Here is a 24280-nt window from a genome sequence, read left to right on the forward strand (position 1 = left end):
ATTGATCATTATGTAGTGGCCTTTCTTGTCTCTTATAATATTCTTCATTTTAAAGTCTACTTTATCTGATATGAGGATTGCTACTCCAGCTTTCTTTTGATTTCCTTTTGCATGGAAATCTATTTCCATCCCCTCACTTTCAGTCTGTATGTGTTCCTAGGTCTGAAGCGGGTCTCTTGTAGACAGCATCTATATGGGTCTTGTTTTTGTATCCATTCAGCGAGCTTCTGCCTTTTGGTTGGAACATTTAATCCATTCACGTTTAAGGTAATTATCGATACGTATGCTCCTATTACCATTTTCTTAATTGTTTTGCTTTGTTTTTGCAGGTCCTTTTCTTCCCTTGTGTTTCCCACTTACAGAAGTTCCTTTAGCATTTGTTGTAGAGCTGGTTTGGTGATGCTGACTTCTCTTAGCTTTTGCTTGCTGTAAAGTTTTTGATTTCTCCGTTGAATCTGAAAGACATCCTTGCTGGGTAGAGTAATCTTTGTTGTAGGTCCTTCCCTTTCATCACTTAAATATTTCATGCCACTATCTTCTGGCTTGTAAAGTTTCTGCTGAGAAAACAGCTATTAACCTTATGGGAGTTCACTAGTATATTATTTGTCATTTTTCCCTTGCTGCTTTCAATAGTTTTCTTTGCCTTTAATTTTTGCCAAATTGATTACTATGTATCTCAGCGTGTTCCTACTTGAGTTTATCCTGTATGGGACTCTGCATTTCCTGGACTTGGGTGGCTATTTCCTTTCCCATGTTAGGGAAGTTTCTGACTATAATCTCTTCAAATATTTTCTCGCGTCCTTTCTCTCTCTCTTCTCCTTCTGTGACCCCTATAATGAGAATATTGTTGTGTTTAATGTTGTACCTGGTGGTGTCTTAGGCTGTCTTTATTTCTTTTCATTCTTTTTTCTTTACTGTGTTTCAGAGCAGTGAATTCCACCATTCTGTCTTCCAGGTCACTTATCCGTTCTTCTGCCTCATTTATTCTGCTATTGATTCCTTCTAGTGTAGTTTTCATTTCAGTTTTTGTACTGTTGATCTCTATTTGTTTGTTCTTTAATTCATTTAGGTGTTCATTAAACATTTCTTGCATCTTCTCTATGTTTGCCTCCATTCTTTTTCCGAGGTCCTGGATCATCTTCACCATCTTTATTCTGAATTCTTTTTCTGGAAAGTTGCCTATCTCTACTTCGTTTAGTTTTTTTTCTGGGGTTTTATCTTATTGCTTCATCTGGTACATAGCTCTCTGTCTTTTTATCTGGTCTATCCTTCTGTGAATGTGGTTTTTGTTCCACGTGCTGCAGGATTGTAGTTCTTCCTGCTTCTGCTGTCTGTCCTCTGGTGGATGAGGCTATCTACGAGGATTGTTTAAGTTTCCTGATGGGAGGAACTGGTGGTGGTTAGAGCTGGCTATTGCTCTGGTGGGCAGAGCTCAGTAAAACTTTAATCTGTTTTTCTGTTTCTGGGGGGCCTGGGTTCTCTCCCTGTTGTTTGTTTGGCCTAAGGTGACCCAACACTGGAGCCACCTGGGCTCTTTGGTGGGGTTAATGGTGGACTCTGGGAGGGCTCACGCCATGGAGTACTTCCCCAAACCTCTGCTGCCAGTGTCCTTGTCCTCACGGTGAGACACAGCCACCCCACTCTGCTGCAGGAGACCCTCTAACACTAGCAGGTAGGTCTTGTTCAGTCTCCTGTGGGGTCACTGCTCCTTCCCCCTGGGTCCTGGTGCACACAAGGCTTTATGTGTGCCATCCATTAGTGGAGTCTCTGTTTCCCCCAGTCCTGTTGAAGTCCTGCAATCAAATCCCTCTAGCCTTCAATTCTGATTCTCTAGGAATTCCTCCTTCCATTGCCAGACGCCCAGATTGGGAATCCTGACATGGATCTCAGAACCTTCACCTCAGTGGATGGACTTCTCTGGTATAAGTGTTCTTCAGTTTGTGAATCACCCACTCAGCAGATATGGGATTTGATTTTATTGTGATTGCACCCCTCTTACCATTTCACTATGGCTTCTCCTTTGTCTTTGGATGTGGGGTATCTTTTTTGGTGAGTTCCAGTGTCTTCATGTCAATGATTTTTCAGCAGTTAGTTGTGATTCTGGTGCTCTCATAAGAGGGAGACACAGCTCTTGTTCTTGACTCAGAGTGCATTCAGCCTCCTCACTTGGCTTGTTTTAAAAGTGAAGGGTTCATAGGGAAAGATGATGGAAACAGCCTCTGTGTTCGTCTCATGTGAGTTTTCCTAGACATTGCAGTTAAGGTTTAAGATGCTAAAATTGTTGAATTTTCGTGTAATATCAAAAATATCCACAATTATCTGGAAAGGTTACAAAAAATAATTTTATTTTAATGCTTGTTTTGCAAATCTGAATTTATTCCAACAGTTATCACTAGATGAATGCAGAAAACTGCACCCAACTGTGGGTGCCCTTGTAGGAATACATAAAACACACTGGAGCACACATGTCACAAGGATATTGCGATGCACCCATGCACATCTGATGTTCTAATAGATTTCACTTCACCCTCCCACTGCCACTACACAGAAACTCACAAGGTGCAACCCTTCTAATTGCCAAGGACACATGGTCCCACACTCTCCCCTCTTTAGTTTTCCCGATTTCCTCTCAACTTATCTTGTACTTTTCCTCTGTTTGTGTTCTCTTTTCTTTCTCATCTCTCTTCTCTCTCTCTTTTTTTTTTGTCTCCCTTTTGTTCTCTTCCTCTCACCCTTAGGGTGGTGGACCTGGGAGCTATGTAGGTGGTTCCATGACCCAAATAGGTGGTTCACCTAGTTCCATGAACAAACTTCAGGTCTTTGGCAAGGTAAAGTGCTGTATTATAGTATTTCTTAACTATTTAATGTGTAAAACTATGCTACCATTTTTATTAGATTCCTATCTGTTTTTAAATTAGATTCCCAACGAGTTCTTTGCATGTCACTGAGAAATTTTGAAATGCTCTATCTGTTCTTAACCTTGTTTTCATAAAACTTTATTTTCCTGTGCTTTTTATGAATGCATGTGTGCCATTAATGCAGAACTGACTGTACTCCTCCCTAAGTATTTTCTTCATAATATTCTTTGAATGCTACCTATACTTCACAAACTTCATCCAGATTTTCTTTGTATATTTTGACCAAAGCACTGTATTGCAACACCTTCAATGCAGAAGCAGAAATGAAAATCCACTGTCTTCTATTATGCCAGACGTTTAAAAATTTTGAAAAATATGCAGGATCACTGTTCTCATGAAAATTTTTTTGGTTTTGGAAAACAGTTATTTTCCATAAAAAAGTTAACTGCTTGCGTTTATTATTTTAGGTGCATTTTTTTTAAACATCTTTATTGGAGTATAATTCCTTTACTATGGTGTGTTAGTTTCTGCTTTATAACAAAGTGAATCAGCTATACATATACATATATCCCCATATCTCCTCCCTCTTGTGTCTCCTTCCCACCTTTCCTACCTCACCCCTCTAGGTGGTCACAAAGCACCGAGGTGATCTCCCTGTGCTATACAGCTGCTTCCCACTAGCTATCTATTTTACATTTGGTAGTGTATATAAGTCCATGCCACTCTCTCATTTCTAGATTAATTATTAATATATAAATATTTTTAACATTTTTCTTAATTCCTGGTAGGATAAATATCAGGAGACATAACCCACATAAAGGAAAGCTCTTTAAGGCCCTCAGTATTTCAAGAGTATAACGAGGTCCTGAGACCAAAAAATTAAGGAACTTTTAGTTTAGAAAAGCACATATTTATAAGCTTCTCAATTCTGAAACACAACAACCAAGTTGAAACACAGTATCTAAACTGCTCTCTTTGTAAAAACTATATGAAGATTTAGTTTTCCAACTGGTAAGAGAGAGGCAGATCCCTGAACTTGGGGCATTATGGAAATAATCTCTTTGTTATTTTGTGTAGAAGTAAACAAGAATGAGCTAGAGCAGCCTGGAGAATTTATAACAAAATGTTCAGAAAATGTCTTGAGGAGATGGCAGGAAGAGTTGAGAGTTCAAGCTTATAGGCAACAATCAGGGCATGCAATGGCCCAAATCCAGCTCTTGAAAATCTCACCAATAACAGGAAGATTCTATATTTCCTGTGATAAAATGCAAAATAAGAATACAGATTATTTTATTGGGTATTCCAATAATATAGAGCCCAGAAAGCTGGAGCGTTAGGGATCACTCTGGTATTTATGTTTGTATCAGACATTTACCTTATGTCACTGACACCTCCTTCACACCTTCATTGTCCTATATCAAATGTGAGGCCAGCCCATTTCCCAGATGACATCAGTGGGTAAAAACTGGAGAAAAGCCAGTTTGTGTTTGCTTGTATATCTAAATGCTAATCTACTTCACTGATAATCTTTTACGTTTCCTGCATCTCAAAAAATAAAATAAGGCAGCAAGAGGAGCTCGTTCTGCCAATGGAATTATTCTTGATTTATTTCTTTGTCCCTTATCCTTTAGGAAATGCATCTTGCTGTAATTCCATCAAATGTGACACTCTGATGTAGACTCTGATAAATAAATAAAAATCAAGGAAATAATTTATGCAGAGAACTTTGGTCAAGTTATGTAATTTCCATTTTCTTTTTTGGTAAAACTAAGTAGTATAGGGAACAAATTATCAATTTCAATCCCATTAATTGATATTAAATAATATTATTTTAAAGACACTTTTAATTTATTATATTTTTTACCATTAAATATTGACTATTTTAAAAGTACATTTAAATGTGTTTACACTAATGGACAACATTTTTTCTAAGAAAATAAATACTGATGATAGTTGACAACATCTGGAGGAACCTCTAGGGTAAAGTGAGTACCTTCGGCCCTTGTTGCTTGTAGAAAGTGATGGTGGTAGAATGAGCAACATGATCCAAATCTGGGGACCCCCTTCTTGTCTTTCTAGAACAATCTATCAATTCAGGTCTGCCCATCCAAGAAAGCATCATATAGCATAGATATATTTCACAGGGGAACAACAATCTCAGGAATATGTAACTCAGCTTCCATGTGAAATTATACTTCTGAGGGATTTTTCCTTTTTCTTCCACATTATTCTAACTCTGTAAATTATATTCTCAGGAAAAGCATGGGTAGTTCACATACCATGAATATTTGATCTGTCAGATTTAGAAGAAAATGATCAACATTTTTGTAGCCTACTGTCAATTCTATTTCTTTTTGCTTTTTTTACTTTATTCCACATTTTATTTTAGAAAAATTAGATAGCAGTAGTCATTCTTTATTCCATTTTGCAGTAAACAATTTATGATAATAATTATTAATGTTTTTGCTCAATTTTTCCTATTGTTATACCATTAAGTAACATTAACTTCTTTCTTTTTTACACTATTTTGAATATTGAATTGGTAACCTGTCTTGCAGGGGGGTAAAGAGGCTTTGGAATAGTACAGTATAATAGCAGTCAGTCACTTTGTTTTCCTCTCGTACATGAGTTTTTAGACAACATAGCTTTTTTAAAAAACAAATCACTCATTTCATGATTTTAAAACAAGAAAGAAAAAAAAAACAGTTATGGACACAGAGGCACAACACTACCCCCTAGATAATACTAGGTAAACATAGAAAATTCAAAGAAGCACAATTTTAAATAATCTTTTATAAAAGGTTATTGCTTGATCATTTTAGAATCTACTATTACTGTTTCTGAGGGGAAAATATTAAGTATATTTTTCCTCCTAGATTCAGAGATGAAGAAATTATAAAAATAATAATGCTAGGCATAATAAGAAAAGAGAAAATATCCAGATTCATAGTAGTAGTTGCTCCTCTGTTGTTGCTAAAACTAAATAATTTCTAGAACATTAAAAGCAGCTACAATTCTTGTCACTCCTTGATTTCCTTTATAAAAAGTGGACTAAGTATGAATGCAGCCCCATTGGGAAGAACATAGCTCTCCTTTTAGTAACCATTATCATGAAAATGAAGCTTAGAACATCTAAACAATAAACAAGACATATCTTTTACATGAGACATGAAGTTCTGAGCTATACTATCATTTTGGTATTAAACTAGAGGCAGATTCCAAACAGCAGCTCTTTATCATTTTGATAACTTCAAATGACAGGTAGATATAAGTAGGTATTGCTATTACTGTACCTAGGAAATCATAAGCATTGATGTGCAAGACTCCAGGATAATGAGTTTTTGAAAGAGATGTCTCCAGTCTGGATACCACTGTTATTATTAACTAGCAAATTTCTCAAATACATTTTATAAAATTTAATCACATTCCAGTATCTTTCTGAAGATAGTCAGTAGTACCCCTTCTTTGTGCTTTAACCACAGGGGTTTTTTTTTCCTCTCCTTTTTTCAGAGGCCTAGTATGAGGAAAACTACTGTGTTGAACCCCAAAATTTTTAAATCCTTTGACTCAGGTTTGTGAAACTAAGCCCCAGCTTACTAAAATTGTGGGTGGGTGGTCCTGTCAACATTTCCCAAAGTCTAGGAATTGAGAACGGTCAGTATTATATTTCTTCTAAGTAGCTCAATAGAAAATCTGTGTCACTATGCATTTGCTTTCTAGAGTCCACAAGATAAACACTTCCAAGTCAAGGGCAACAATCATAGCAGATGGTAAATGAACACTTGAGAAACCAACTTTGGGATTTAATTTACCTTTTCAACTAAGAAACAGGAATAGTGTATGAGAAGGCCAAGAAAGTTGGGGAATCATATCTCTATTTAGACTTTGAGGATGAATTTCTAAATAGGACCAAGTGATTCCCCTGATGTTTGGGAAGCTTGGAACAATATGAGCTGTCTCTCATATTCTATACCCCTTTATGTCCCTTACAATATGTATGGTGTACATGGTGGGAATACACTATCTGTTCATTTAAAAATAGACTTAAACAGGGCTTCCCTGGTGGCACAGTGGTTGAGAGTCTGCCTGCCAATGCAGGGGACACGTGTTCGTGCCCTGGTCCGGGAAGATCCCACATGACACAGAGCAGCTAGGCCCGTGAGCCATGGTCACTGAGCCTGCACGTCCGGAGCCTGTGCTCCACAACGGGAGAGGCCACAACAGTGAGAAGCCAGTGTACCACAAAAAAAAAAAATAGACTTAACCAGAGCAGAATGGACAACTTGGAATCCCTTTCTTCCTACTGGTGACATTGTGACGAAGATGGTGATAAACAAGAGTTCCTCTAATTAGCTCACAGTAATAACAACTCACTGCACCTTCTAGTTACAAAGTATTTTCATAATCCCGAGCTCAACTGCCTGTGAGGTCATTGCCATTATTATCATTTTTATTTTTAAAATAATGAAACTCAGACAAAACAAAGATTTTGAGAAACATTCTCCAAAGTCAAAAATGTAAGTAGGAAGCATAATAGGAACTTAAAAATGAGTTTTCTTACTATACACCCAAGCTTCTGAGGAATCTAAATTCCTTAAAAATTCAAGGAGTATGTAAATAGAGAGTAGTGTCTTATTAATCCTGGTCAATTAATATACATTTCTTATTTGGAAACTGGCAGAGAATTATGACTCTTATTTACCACAATTGCTTTGAAGCATTCACAGAAATTTGTTAATAATTGAGCTTGGTAATTGAGCTTCGCAGGCTGAAGCACTTGGCAAATGTGTCATGAGTGAGACAAAGAGCAGGCCGAGAAGCTCATTAATCATTGCTTTCCTTTCACTGATTACAGAAAAGTAAGAAACTCAGTGCTGCTAAAATAAGGCTACAAAATTTCTTTCACAACAAAACATGGTCCCTGAATTTCCAGACAGAACAGCTTTGAGTCATGATTGAAGTCAAATATGATTCTTTCAAAGCGTTTTCTTGTAAGTAATTTTATTAGTAAAACTATTGTAAACAATATGTTAACAAAGAGATTGTACTCTGATTTTCACAAGTGATGTTTCTATGTATGCATCGTTTTGGCTTAGATGAAAGCAAACAAATAAAAAGATGTATCACTTCTATCTCCCCCCACCAAAAATTATTTAAAATAGCATCATTTAAAATACCAGTCAATGCTTTTTCATAAATCCATACACAAAACAACAAAAAAAGGATAATAATATATTGAAACAATTTTTGCATTTGTGTTCATCTGGAGTGGTAAAAATTCTTATACTATAGGTATGATAATAGTGTAATAAGGTTATGTGACTGTCTTTTTAAAAATATCAGAACTTGTATTTCCAAATAAGTGTTAGACTTTCCTCAAACCTTTTGGAAATAAAGTGGAATATAAATGCACAAATGAAAAGTGAATGATGCTGTCAGCTCACCATACATAATCCTGTAACACTTCCATTGCTCAAGTTGTTTCTATTCCCCTTTTAGAATTACTTTCAAAGTCTGTGGCACCTCATTTAAATGAATGTAATGAGAGCGAATGCTCATCCTCTTGGCAGTCTTTTATTTTTGGAATAATAAAAAGGTCATTTGTTTCAAATTCTGGTAAGTTTGGGGAGTCTATGGAGTTGTATTTAGAAGTCTATTTCTCACAATCAAAGAAATATTAACTTGAGCATTAAGAAAAGAAAGACTTAACCAGAATGCCAGTCTAGACCAGACAGGTATGGGTTTTCAACTTTCAGGGTTTTGTTGTTGTTGTTGTTGTTGGTTCTCTCTCTCTCTTTTTTTTTTGGTCAGGAGAAAGTGGTGTAAAGTAGAGGAGTGGGTGTATTTTCAGTATAATTTTTTCCATTGTCTTCTGTCCAAAGAGCAAAAGATAATCAAACATATTTCATATCTTGATTTCTATTGTCAGGAATGTAGGTTAAAACACAAGTATCATTCCCATTCACAATAATAAACTGAAAGAGAAGCACTAGGTGGGTTTTCTAGGACCACTCAAGGAGCTTCTCAATTAACATTTCCTAAATTCTTGCACCTAAAAACAATACCACAATTTTCTGGTGAATCTTCCTAAGACAAGATCTGTAATATTTTTGAGTAATTATGAAGAATGGGAGAGTCTAAGCTGAGAAAAAATAACTTCTGTTTAAAATTTAATTTCATTTGGAATTAAAACACCTATTCATTACAATTGTAGTATTTAGATTATACTGGATATTAGGTCCATAATACAGTATATACACTGTCCATGTGAAACAGTCCTAATGAACATAGCCTTTTCTTTTTTTCTAAAAAGTAATATTACACTGGCCTTTCTATCTACATAGAAAGTTCTGGGACCCAATGTTAGATTCTTTTTAATGTGAAGAATCTTTACCTCTTTAAAACAGTACATTGTATCACTGACTCAACCCAGAGTACACATGCTCAGCCTCGCTGTGATGGGCTCATGATACAATAGCTCTAGAAAAGATACTTTTCATTCAATGGCAACAACCAATGGACCAGAAGTTTGAATAATTTGAGATATAATTTCACAGAAAGTTGAGAAAAATAAAAATTGCAATGACAAGTGATAAAAATGAATGAAATATATGAAAAAACAAGATTTTAATATAATAATTTCTCTGCTTTTGATATACTTCCCCCTGCTGAACAAATTCTTCCTGCTTGGTATTGCTCTAATTGAAATGGTTTGGTACACCTAGATTGAATTTTTAGTTCATCCAGGAGCCCTCGTGGAACACAGAGAGGAAAAATATCACCAAATTGTTATTCTGTGTCAACAAAATGACTACTTATTACTACAGATTCTGCAGGGGAAATATTCGGGCATGCTGATTATTTGCCACTATGTCAAACCAGTGTTGTTTTTTGATAGTGCTTTCTCTAGCCACCACAACTAAGAGTACTAACAACCACATTTTTTCACTATGTGCCAGGCTCATCCCCTGAGGAAGGGACCACTGTAATTCTCATTTTACAGGTGAAGAAACTGAGGTCCAGAGTGGTTAAACTATATTATCAAGAAACAGAAATTTTCATAAGGAAAACAGTGTGTCAAGAATAAAAATGAAGGATTAGGAACCAAGATGGCAGAGTAGAAGGACGTGCTCTCACTACCTCTTGTGAGAACACCAGAATCACAACTAGCTGCTGGACAATCATCGACAGGAAGACACTGGAACTCACCATAAAATGTACCCCGCATACAAAGACAAAGGAGAAGCCACAATGAGATGGTAGAATCAAATACCATAACTACTGTGTGGGTGACTCACAGACTAGAGAACACTTTTACAAAAGAAGTCAACCAACTAGGGTGAAAGTTCTGAGCCCAACGTGGGGGTCTGGCAATTGGAGGAGGAATTCTTAGAGAATGAGAACTTGAAGGCTAGTGGGATTTTATTACAGGACTTCAACAGGACTGGGGGAAACAGAGACTCCACTCTTGGAGGAAACACACAAAGTAGGGTGAGCATCAGGACCCAGGGGAAGGAGAAGTGACCCTAGGGGAGACTGAACCAGACGTATCTTCTAGTGTTGTAGCATCTCCTGAAGAGGCAGGCAGTGGCTGTGGCTCAGTATGGTGACAAGGACACTGGCAGCAGAAGTTCTGGAATGTACTCCTTGATGTGAGCCCTCCCAGAGTCTGCCATTAGGCCCACCAATGAGCCCAGGTAGGCTGCAGTGTTGGGTTGCCTCAGGCAAAACAGCCAACAAGGAGGGAACCCAGCCCCACCCATCAACAGTCCAGTGGATTAAAGTTTTACTGAGCTCTTCCCACCAGGGCAACAGTCAGCTCTACCCACCAATAATCCCTCCCATCAGGAAACTTACACAAGCCTCTTAGAGAGCCTCATCCACTAGAGGGCAGACAGCAGAAGAAAGAAGAACTACAATCCTACAGCCTGTGGAACAAAAACCACATTCACAGAAGGATAGACAAGATGAAAAGGCAGAGAGCTATGTACCAGATGAAGGAACAAGATAAAACCCCAGAAAAACAACTAAATGAAGTAGAGATAGGCAACCTTCCAGAAAAAGAATTCAGAATAATGATGATGAAGATGATCCAGGACCTTGGGGAAAAAATGGAGGCAAAGATCAAGAAGATGAAAGAAATGTTTAACACAGACAAGAAAAAATAAAGAACAAGCAAGCAGAGATGCACAATACAATAACTGAAATGAAAAGTACACTAGAAGGAATCAATAGCAGAATAACTGAGACAGAAGAACAGATAAGTGACCTGGAAGACAGAATGGTGGAATTCACTGCTGCAGAACAGACTACAGAAAAAAGAATGAAAAGAAATGAAGACAGCCTAAGAGACCTCTGGATCAACATTAAATGCAACAACATTTACATTATAGGGTTCCCAGAAGGATAAGAGAGAGAGAAAGGACCAGAGAAAATATTTTAAGAGATTATAGTCGAAAACTTCCCTAACATGGGAAAAGAAATGGCTACCCAAGTCCAGGAGGTGCAGAGAGTACCATACAGGATAAACCCAAGGAGAAACACACCGAGACACATAGTAACCAAATTGGCAAAAATTAAAGACAAAGAAAACTTATTGAAAGCAGCAAGGGAAAAACAACAAATAACATACAAGGGAACTCCCATAAGGTTAGCAGCTGACTTCTCAGCAGAAACTTTACAAACCAGAAGGGAGTGGCATGATATACTTAAAGTAATGAAAGGGAAGAACCTACAACCAAGATTACTCTACAGGACAAGGAAGTCTTTCAGATTCGATGGAGAAATCAAAAGTTTTACAGCAAGCAAAAGCTAAGAGAATTCAGCACCACCAAACCAGCTCTACAAAAAATGCTAAAGGAACTTCTCTAAGTAAGAAACAAAAGAGAAGAAAAGGACCTACAAAAACAAACCCAAAACAATTAAGAAAATGGTCATAGGAGCATACATATTGATAATTACCTTAAATGTATACAGATTAAATGCTCCAACCAAAAGACACAGGCTCACTGAATGGATACAAAAACAAGACCCATCTATATGCTGTCTACAAGAGACCCACTTCAGACCTAGGGACACATACAGACTGAAAGTGAGGGAATGGAAAAAGATATTCCATGCAAATGGAAATCAGAAGAAAACTGGAGTAGCAATACTCATATCAGATAAAACAGGCTTTAAAATAAAGAATGTTACAAGAGACAAGGAAAGACACTATGTAATGACCAAGGGATCAATCCAAGAAGAAGATATAACAATTATAAATATATATGCACTCAACAGAGGAGCACCTCAATACGTAAGACAACTGCTAACAGCTATAAAAGAGGAAACCGACAGTAACACAGTAATAGTGGGCGATATTAACCCCTCACTTACACCAATGGACAGATCATCCAAAATGAAAATAAATGAGGAAGCAGAAGCTTTAAATGACACAATAGGCCAGAGAGATTTAATTGAAATATAGGACATTCCATCCAGAAACAGCAGATTACACTTTCTTCTCAAGTGTGCATGGAACATTCTCCAGGATAGATCATATCTTGGGTAACAAATCAAGCCTCAGTAAATTTAAGAAAATTGCAATCATATCAAGCATCTTTTCTGACCACAACGTTATGAGATTAGAAATGAATTACAGGGAAAAAATGTAAAAAATACAAACACATGGAGGCTAAACAATACATTACTAAATAACCAAGAGATAACTAAAGAAATCAAAGAGGAAATCAAAAAATACCTAGAGAAAAATTACAATGTAAACACGATGATCCAAAAACCTATGGGATGCAGAAAAAGCTGTTCTAAAAGGGAAGTTTACAGCAATACAAGCCAACCTCAAGAAACAAGAAAAATCTCAAATAAACAATCTAACCATATACCTGAAGGAACTAGAGAAAGAAGAACAAACAAAACACAAGGTTAGCATGAGGAAAGAAATCATAAAGATCAGAGCAGAAATAAATGAAATAAAAACAAAGAAAACAAGAGCAAAGATCAATAAAACTAAAAGCTGGTTCTTTGAGAAGATAAACAAAATTGATAAACCATTAGTCAGACTCATCAAGAAAAAGAGGGAGAGGACTCAAATCAGTAAAATTAGAAATGAAAAAGGAGAAGTTACAACAGCCACCACAGAAATACAAAGCATCCTAAGAGACTACCACAAACAACTCTATGCCAATAAAGTAGACAACCTGGAAGAAATGAACAAATTCTTAGAAAGGTATAACCTTCCAAGACTGAACCAGGAAGAAATAGAAAATATGAACAGACAAATCACAAGTAATGAAATTGAAACTGAAATTTAAAGTCTTCCAACAAACAGGAATCCATGACCAGATGGCTTCACAGGTGAATTGTATCAAACATTTAGAGAAGAGCAAACACCCATCCTTCTCAACTCTTCCAAAAAATTGCAGAGGAACAAACACTTCAAACTCATTCTATGAGGCCACCATCACCCTGATACTAAAACCAGGCAAATATACTGCAAAAAAAAAAAAAAAATACAGACAAATATCACTGATGAATATAGATGCAAAAGTCCTCAACAAAATACTAGCAAACAGAATCTAACAACAAATTAAAAGAATAATACACCATGATCAAGTGGGATTTATCCCAGAGATGCAAGGATTCTTCAATATATGTAAATCAGTCAATGTGATAAACCATATTAACAAATTGAAGAAGCAAAAACATGATCATCTCAATAGATGCAGAAAAAGCTTTTGACAAAATTCAACACCTATTTATGATAAAAACTCTCCAGAAAGTGAGCATAGAGGGGACCTGCCTCAACATAATAAAGGCCATATACGACAAAACCACAGCAAACATCATTCTCAATGGTGAAAATCTGTAAGCATTTCCTCTACGATTGGGAACAAGACAAGGGTGTGCACTCTCACCACTATTATTCAACATAGTTTTGGAAGTCCTAGACATGGCAATCAGAGAAGAAAAAGAAATAAAAGGAATTCAAATTGGAAAAGAAGAAGTAAAACTGTCACTGTCTGCAGATGACATGATACTATACATAGAGAATTCTAAAGATGTCACCAGAAAACCACTAGAGCTAATCAATGAATTTGGTAAAGTTGCACTATACAAAATTAATGCACAGAAATCTCTTGCATTCCTATACACTAATGATAAAAAATCTGAAAGAGAAATTAAAGAAACACTCCCATTTACCATTGCAACCAAAAGAATAAAATACCTAGGTATAAACCTACCTAGGGAAACAAAAGACCTGTATGCAGAAAACTATAAGACACTGATGAAATAAATTAAAGATGATACCAACAGATGGAGAGATATACCATGTTCTTGGATTGGAAGAATCAATATTGTGAAAATGACTATACTACGCAAAGCAATCTACAGATTCAATGTAATCCCTATCAAATTACCAATGACATTTTTTATGAAACTAGAACAAAAAGTCTTAAAATTTGTATGGAGACAGAAACGATCCTGAATAGAAAAAGCAGTCCTGAGGGAAAAAAACGGAGCTAGAGGAATCAGACTCCCTGACTTCAGACTATACTACAAAGCTACAGTAATCATGACAATATGGTACTGGCACAAAAACAGAAACATAGATCAATGGAACAAGATAGAAAACCCAGAGATAAACCTACGCACCTATGGTCAACTAATCTATGACAAAAGAGGCAAGGATATACAATGGAGAAAAGACAGTCTCTTCAATAAGTGGTGCTGGGAAAAATGGACAGCTACATGCAAAAGAATGAAATTAGAACACTCCCTAACACCATACACAAAAATAAACTCAAAATGTATTAGAGACCTAAATGTAAGACCAGACACTATAAAACTCTTAGAGGAAAACATAGGAAAAACACTCTTTTACATAAATCATGGCAAGATCTTTTTTGGTGCACCTCTTAGAGTAACGGAAATAAAAACAAAAATAAACAAATGAGACCTAATGAAACTTCAAAGCTTTTGCACAGCAAAGGAAATCCTAAACAAGACAAAAAGACAACCCTCAGAATGGGAGAAAATATTTGTAAATGAATCAACGGACAAAGGATTAATCTCCAAAATATATAAACAGCTTATGCAGCTCAGTATTAAGAAAACAAACAAGCCAATCCAAAAATGGACATAGGACCTAAATAGACATTTCTCCAAAGAAAACATACAGATGGCCAAGAAGCACATAAAAACTGTTCAACATCACTAATTATTAGAGAAATGAAATTCAAAACTACAGTGAAATATCACCTCACATCAGTTAGAAGGGGCATCATCAGAAAATCTACAAACAACAAATGCTGGAGAGGGTGTGGAGAAAAGGGAACCCTCTTGCTATGTTGGTAGGAATGTAAATTGATACAGCCACTATGAAGAACAGTATAGAGGTTCCTTAAAAAACTAAAAATAGGATTCCCTTGTGGTGCAATGGTTGAGAGTTCGCCTGCCGATGCATGGGACGCAGGTTCATGCCCCAGTCTGGGAGGATCCCGCATGATGCAGAGCAGCTGGGCCCTTGAGCCATGGCCGCTGGCCCTGCACGTCTGGAGCCTGTGTTCCACAGTGAGTAGGCCACAGCAGTGAGAGGCCTGTGTACCGCAAAAAAAATAATAAAGAAAGAACTAAAAATAGAATTACCATATGATCCAGCAATCCCACTACTGGGCATATACCCAGAGAAAACTGTATTTCAAAAAGACACATGCAGCCCAATATTCATTGCAGTACTATTTACAATAGCCAGGTCATGGAAGCAACCTAAATGCCCATCGACAGACAAATGGATAAAGAATATGTGGTACATATAAACAATGGAATATTACTCAGCCATAAAAAGGAACAAAATTGGGTCATTTGTAGTGATGTGGTTGGACCTACAGACTGTCATACAGAGTGAAGTAAGTCAGAAAGAGCAAAACAAATATCACATAGTAACGCATATATGTGGAACCTAGAAAAATGGTATAGATGAACTGGTTTGCAGGGCAGAAATTGAGTCACAGATGTAGAGAACAAACATATGGACACCAAATGGGGAAAGTGGTGGGTGTTGGCGGTGGTGGTGTGATGAATTGGGAGATTGGGATTGACATATATACACTGACGTGTATAAAATTGATGACTAATAAGGACCTGCTGTATAAAAAAAATGAATTAAATAAAATTAAAAAAGAAAAAATTCCACATTTATCTTTAGTGGATGTGTGGTTATAAGTCCAGTGTGAAAAATAAAGATACCTTGAAAATGATGAATTAAATTAAAAAATTATTTCATAAAAATAAAGAACAAAAATGAACTATGTATGTACAAATAATACTGAGATACTCAAGATAAACATTCCTCCAGATTAAGTGGGTTACAAGCCTTATGCTCATCTGAAATCTTGTCATAAACTAAAATAATATACTATTTCCAATCAAACAAACTTCAGCTTACACTGAGAGACTATATAATCATACATTGCACTGAATAAAAATTTGAATGTACAAATATGCATTAAGGAAGTATATTGTTTATAGGTTAAAAAAGATGACTTAAATGGAATTTTAATGAGAATAATGGGGAAAGAATAATTTTTACTAGCAGGAATTGAATAAATATATTCATTGAAATCAATGAAGGGGTCACTCCCTGCATTTTATTTAACTTACAACTCAAAAACAAATTCTTATGGGCCTTGATGGTGCTCATTTGTTGGAAGAATTGTTAAATGGTTCTAAGTGATTGCATGTAACTCATTACTCTATAACATTCAATCATTACTGAATTCTTAATATTAAGAATTATCTACGTATTATGGTTAAAGTTAAGTTATACGATTAAAGCTGCATTAATCAAGAATTAAAAACTATTCCAAGTTATTGGCAATATTAAATGATAGGTTGTATTGTTAAATCACTGAGGAGTATTATGCTAAGTTTTATAGTTTTCTTAAAATGAATGTTTAGTTTTTCTTCAGAAATAGTAGTATTGAGTTTATGTATAAATAATACATGTAATAAACAAAAAGCAATTAATAATTTTAAATGGTAGATTATTAACTGCGGCCTTTTTAACAAAGTTTTATCTTTCAATAAGAATTCAAAACAGAGGAAGACCACTCAAAGCTGAAATATTTAGGAAAGGATTCCTAGCAGACAGGGAAGTGAGATGAATATACCGGGCAGTCATTAAATAAGCATTGGATAAAAGAGAGGAAGCCAGTCACAAAATCATGGCAGAAAAACATGAACATAGTTTCTATATGTAGATGCAGCTTTAAAATATTGATTTTTGTATTACTAAACACTATCCGTATTCTAAAATTAGTTGAAAATTTTGCTTTCAAAATTCACTGATAAGGAGGAGGAATTGCAATGTATTAGTAATTGAGTTTTACATTATACTTAGTCTGAGTAGAGCATGCTTATTATTTCTATTATATGATTTGTGGTTACTATGCCTTCCACTAAATCTCCAATACATTTTTTAATTAGATAATTTTAGAGCTTTGTGCAACAAAATTCAAATATGTATTGCTTTTTGAGGAGAAACAAGGGAAAAAATTTTAATATTCTTGTCATTTCTAGATTCTTCATGAAACTAAACATATAATCTTTAATTAAGTAGGTGTAACTAGTTTTTTATCTTGATTTTGTAGGGAAAATATCTTTGAATACAGAAGATAATTTTGCAAAAACAGAGATGAGTGGGCAGAGAATGATTTGCAAAGTAAAATTTAGTATTTTTTTTACCATTTAGAGAAAGTAGTTTCAAGTGAAACAGTTTCTTTTTCCCCCTTTAAAGCCATTAATCATAGGGAAAGAAGCATAGGAGCAGAACAAGTAAAGGTGTTATAGATTAATTTCTGTATCACAAGAAGCTACAGGGAAATTCAAAGTAAGTGTGATATCATAACATAAGGCCCTTTTACATGTGCTTTAATTTCAAAAATTTCTTTGGAAGCTTGGAAACTACATTGTCATTGATTAATTGAATTTCAGAATTAAAGGGGCTATGTTTTATAGATTTTCTTTTATATACAATTTAAACCACAGTTCTATTCAGCACATCTTCACAAATACAAACAGCAAATAATTGAAAATCTGCTTCTCTTTCTTCTAAATTCTCATTGTTGCCCTTCTTCTCTAAGCCAGTGTTTGACTTTTACCAATTTCTATACATGCTCCTTAGGCAAGGTGCCAGTCAGTGTGACTCCAGCTGGTGCATGAACTAGAAGGGGCTTCTTATATCACCAGACAGAAAGCCTACAGGTGAAGGCACAGGTGCCATGGCAAGGAGAATCAAGGTAGTACAGTGATAGAGAATGCACAGAATGAAATCAGGACTGGGAAGAAAGAAGCCTGTTGCCCAGTGGTGCTCCCAGTGTTAATTTGTTAGATTAATTTAACCGTGTAGCATATCAACAAAAGTAAAGCAAAGGTGCCTACTCATTCAATAAGATACTGTGTGTGTATCTTCTTAATATATACACATATATAACAGTATAAATATATATAGCTTCTTGAGATATATAATACATATACATATGTACATGTATAACAGTATGTATATATATGCAGATATATATATATTTACATATACAGTAGCCCTCCCTTATTTGCGGTTTCACTTTCCACAGTTTCAGTTACCTGTGATTAATGGTTGTCTGAAAACATTAAATGGAAAATTTCAGAAATAAGAAATTTATATATTTTAAATTGCACACCATTATGAGTAGCATGATGAAATCTCACACCATTCCACTTGGCCCAGCCCAGGATGTGAATCATCCCTTTGTCCAGTATGTCCCATCCATTAGCCACTTGTAGCCCTCTCAGTTTTATTAGATCTACTGTCACAGTAGCACAGTGTTTGTTTAATTTATAAATTAAACTTCATCATATGTATATATATATATATATATATAGGAAAAAACAGTATATGTAGAGTTTGGTACCATCTGCAGTTTCAGGCATCCACTTGGAATGTATCCTGTGTGGATAAGAGGGGACAATTGTAAATATATATATATATATATATATATATATATATATATATATATTTTATTATTCCTAAAGCAGAACATGAACTTGTTAAATGTACAGATTTTTTCTCCTTGGATAACTTTTTGAGATAAAATTAAGAACTATATTTGAGCACACCAATTTTTCCAACAAAAAACAATAATCAAAGAAAAAGACTAATAGTAGAGCTTTTAAAAATAACTTTACTCTAGAATTATCTCCTATAGAAAACAAGCATTTTTTTAATGTTTGGGAGAACTTACCATGTGAAATCCATCTAGAATTCTAAACGTTGAACACATCACAGGAGCATGGCAGTAACCTAATCTATTTTTTTTTTCAAAAATGTAAAATATTTGTTTTCTTCTATTAGATACTTTGGATAGTAAAAAATGCAACATCTGAATTTTTTTCAAAATGGAATGATGCATGCAAATATTTAGCAATATTTACCTAAAATATTTCTTTTTTCCCCACATTAAACTTTGTTTAAATGTTCTCAAAATTTTGAGAAATTAGCTCTCAATTAGAGATACATTTGATGTGTATGTTTTAAAATATTCTAGAAAGTAAAAACAAGGGAATGAATAAATAAAACAAGAACGGCAAAATGTTGATAATTACTGAATCTTGGTGATGAGTATATAGAGGTTTTATATGTGATTCTCTCTGATTTTGTGTGTTTGAAAATCTTCAAAGCAATTTTGAAAAATTTGCTACAGCTTTTTACTAAGTTGTTTCCATTTAGAAATACAGATTTCAGAAACTAACAACAACCACAAAACAAATGATACGCAAACATTTTTCCTTCTAATTTGTACAATGTACTGTTATCATCCATCTGTTTTATACCATTAAACTTGAATGGTCATTTGAGAGAAACATTTCTGAGGTCATTCTTCTGATTTAGATTGAATTGGCTGAAGATCTAGAAAGATTGTCTCTTGCAGTCTCCTGCAGCCTTCCTGGCAGTGTCTTGAAGATACAAACAACAATACAAACATATATTTACGTGATAATGTCTCAACATCAGAACCATTACCTGCTTTCAAGAATTTGAGTCCTTCTTCCAGCTTCTTACCAAGATGGCCATCTTCCCGTTAAGCCAAATAAACTTTTAAGCAATGTGAGGAATACAAAACCAAACATGAATACAGAGCTAGCTCTGCTTTGGCCTGGATGGTTCAGGATGATGACTTATGCAGTGAAACAAGCTGTTGCTGTTGGTGGGCATTCTTGCTGTCACTAGCCACTTTGCAGACTCAGTCTCAGTGGTAAAGCTCATATTGTCTCCTGGTGAACTAACTATACTTACCTGTCATGATGTTATTTAGCAGACTTCACTTCAGTTGACCTTTTGACTGGATCAAAAGTAAGCACTACGCTTGATCTTAGAACACTAGTCTCCACAAAGCCCATGGGAATGACTTATTCCAAGTTTAAAGATATTCTGGAGGAATATATAGTAGATTTTGTAAGTTAAGTTGGTGATATGATGTAATCCCAAACATTTCATAAGTGAAAGCATGTCAGAACTTACCTCCAGCATTTTGTCACAATTTAAAAAGAAAATTGACATAAACGTTACCTGTATGCATTGTAGTTAGCTTTTTAAAAGTAATTGCTGACTCTTTTGACAATTTCCTCATATCTTGTGAGGCTCTAGAGTGGCTTGGTAGAATATATTTGCTAACAGCAACTATCATTGTTTTAAAATGTGTAAACTAGAGTAATATTCCTTGAAGTACCAGGCATAAATACAATAAAAATGAAGTATCTGTAATCAGACTTAATAATAATTCTCTATGTCTGAGGGCTCACATAGTGTTTGCAGGTCTCCAATTTCCACAAAGAGATATTAATGGTGATACTATACTCACAGCCATTTTCCCAAGACTAAAGTAGGTACATGAGGAAGACCTCCATCTCAGCAGCCTCCTTCTCAAATTTCTTGACAATTTACCTCTTGATTCTATTAATCTCTTTTTCCAGTTCCCAAATACCTAATATGTCTATTTTAATATTCAGAGTTTTTATTAGTCCTCTGAATGTTTGCATAAAATCATCATATTCAGTCTTTGTCCATATTATTCACATAAAACATGGTGTATGGATCAAGGAAGACAACAATACTATTTCATTTTGCAGTTTCTTTGAGCACTGTCTTTGCTTTGGAGGCACAGACTTAGGATGAACAATTTTTAAACGAAGGATATACTGTGAAAACCCATCAGAATGACAAAATAACCCAGAATCACGTTATATAAGAAAGAATTGAGGAAATCAGGGCCAGAAAAAAATGAAGATTTGGGTTGTCATTTGGATAAGGAAAGAAAAGGGAGTGATGGGATAGAAATTACAGATATAGGTTGAGACTCGATTGAAAGAAAGAATTAGCGGGAGCTCTTAAAATGAAATGTGGTGGCCCAGGAGGCAGAGAATGTTCTATCACTGGAGGTATTTAAGGGAAAATGAGATGAGCATCTGTATGGAAAACTTTGAGCTATTTGTCTAGATAACTTCTAAGGTCTCATCCAGTTGCAAAAGTCTCTGATTCTTTCATCAATTCTGAAATTAGTAAACAGAGCTCTCTATTGCAAACAAAACTGGCCACGGGTTTCTTTTACAACAGCAGTGGGGAAAAATCAATCTTCTCCAAACTTTAATGTTCTCCAAACATAAAAACTGTTTCTTTTCGAATTATGGTTTTCTCCGGGTATACGCCTAGGAGTGGGATTGCTGGGTCATCTGGCAGTTCTATTTTTCTTTTTTTTAGGAACCACCATACTGTTTTCCATAGTGGATGTACCAATTTACATTCCCACCAACAGTGCAAGAGGGTTCCCTTTTCTCCACACCCTCTCCAGCATTTATTTTTTGTAGATATTTTGATGATGATCATTCTGACCGGTGTGAGGTGATACCTCATTGTTGTTTTGATTTGCATTTCTCTAATAATTAGTGATGTTGAGGATGTTTTCATGTGCTTTTGGCTATGAGTATGTCCTCTTTGGACAAATGTCTATTTAAATATTCTGCCTATTTTTGATTGGGTGGTAGGTTTTTTTGATATTGAGCTGCATAAGCTCTTTGTGTATTTTGGAGATTAATCCCTTGTCAGTTGCTTCATTTGCAAATATTTTCTCTCATTCTGAGGGTTGTCTTTTCTTTTTGTTATGGTTTCCTTTGCTGTGCAAAAGCTTTTAAGTTTAATTAGGTCCCATTTGTTTCGTTTTGTTTTTATTTTCATTACTCTAGGAGGTGGATCAAAAACGATCTTGCTGCAATTTATATCAAAGAGTGTTCTGTCTATATTTTCCTCTAAGAGTTTTATAGTGGCTGGCCAACATTTAGGTCTTTAATCCATTTTGAGTTTACTTTTGTGTGTGGTGTGAAAGAATGTTCTAATTTCATTCTTTTACATGTAGCTGTCCAGTTCTCTAAGCATCACTTATTGAAGAGGTTGTCTTTTCTCCATTGTATATTCTTGCCTCCTTTGTCATAGATTAGGTGACCATAGGTGTATAGGTTATCTCTGGACTTTCTATCCTGTTCCATTTCTGGTTTTGTGCCAGTACCATACTGTCTTGGTGACTGTAGCTTTGTAGTGCAGTCCGAAGTCAGGGAGCCTGATTCCTCCAGCTCCATTTTTCTTACTCAAGATTGCCTTTAGGGCTTTTTGCGTTTCCATACAAACTGTAAAGTTTTTTGTTCTAGTCCTGTGAAAAACGCCAGTGGGAGTTTGATAGGGATTGCATTGGATCTGTAGATTGCTTTGGGTAGTATAGTCATTTTGATGATATTCATTCTTCCAATCCAAGAATATGGTATATCTCTCCATCTGTTTGTGTCATCTTTGATTTCTTTCATCAGTGTCTTATAGTTTTCTGAGTAAGGTTTTTTGCCTCCTTAGGTAGGTTTATTCCTAAGTATTTTATTCTTTTTGTTGCAATGGTAAATGGCAGTGTTTCCTTAATTTCTCTTTCTGATTTTTCATTGTTAGTGTATGGAATGCAAGAAATTTCTGTGTATTAATTTTGTATCCTGCAGCTTTTCCAATTCATTGATGAGCTCTAGTAGTTTTCTTGTAGCATCTTCAGGATTTTCTGTGTATAGTATCATGTCATCTGCAAACAGTGGCAGTTTTACTTCTTCTTTTCCAATTTGGATTCCTTTTATATCTTTTTCTTCTCTGATTGCTGTGGCTAGAACTTCCAAAATGAGGAATGGATAAAGAAGATGTGGTACATATATACAATGGAATATTACTCAGCCATAAAAAGAATTAAATGATGCCATTTGCAGCAATGCAGACAATTATCACATGATATCACATATGTGGAATCTAAAAAAAAAGAGTACAAATTAACTTATTTACAAAACAGAAGTAGAGTCACAGATGTAGAAAACAAATGTATGTAGGGGATGGCAGACATAAATTGGGAGATTGCGGTTGACATATGCACACTACTATATATAACATAAATAACTAATAAACACCTACTATATAGCACAGGGAACTCTACTCAGTACTCAGTAATAGACCATTTCAGAAAAGAGTCTAAAAAAGAGTGGATATATATATACATATATATAACTGATTCACTTTGCCATACACCTAAAACTAACACAACGTTGTAAATCAACTATACGCCAATCAAAATTTTAAGAAAAACAGTTATATGCACCAAAAAATTGAACAAAAAATGTAAATCTAGATTAAAAGTTGAGATATTTTATTTTATTTATTTTTTTTGCAGTACACGGGCCTCTCACTGTTGTGGCCTCTCCCGTTGCAGAGCACAAGCTCCAGACGCGCAGGCTCAGCGGCCATGGCTCACGGGCCTAGCTGCTCTGTGACATGTGGGATCCTCCCAGACCAGGGCACGAACCCGTGTCCCCTGCATTGACAGGCGGACCCTCAACCACTGCACCATCAGGGAAGCCCAAGTGATATTTTAAAATAAATAAAAACTGTTTCTGTAACTCCTTAAATGTAGGTTTTGCTTAATTGTTCATTAAAATCTCAAAAACATTAATTCTAAGTAACGCTTTGAATGCTGGGACTTCCCTGGTGGTCCAGTGGTAAAGAATCCACCTTCCAATGCAGGGGTTGCAGGTTCAATCCCTGGTCAGGGTACTAAGATCCCACATGCTGCGGGGCAACTACTGACCCCGTGACTCACAGCTAGAGAGTCCACATGCCACAAACTACAGAGCCCACATGCTCTGGAGCACATGCACCACAACTAGAGAGAGAAAACCTGCATTCCACAACTAGAGAGAAACCCTGCCGCACAACTAGAGAGAAGCCTGTGTGCTGCAACAAAGATCCCACGTGCTGCAACAGGCTCAACGTAGCCAAAAATAAATAAATAGAATAAATAAATAAAATAAATATTTAA

The sequence above is a fragment of the Orcinus orca genome, chromosome 17 (assembly GCF_937001465.1).
Source record: "Orcinus orca chromosome 17, mOrcOrc1.1, whole genome shotgun sequence".
Taxonomy (NCBI): Eukaryota; Metazoa; Chordata; class Mammalia; order Artiodactyla; family Delphinidae; genus Orcinus; species Orcinus orca.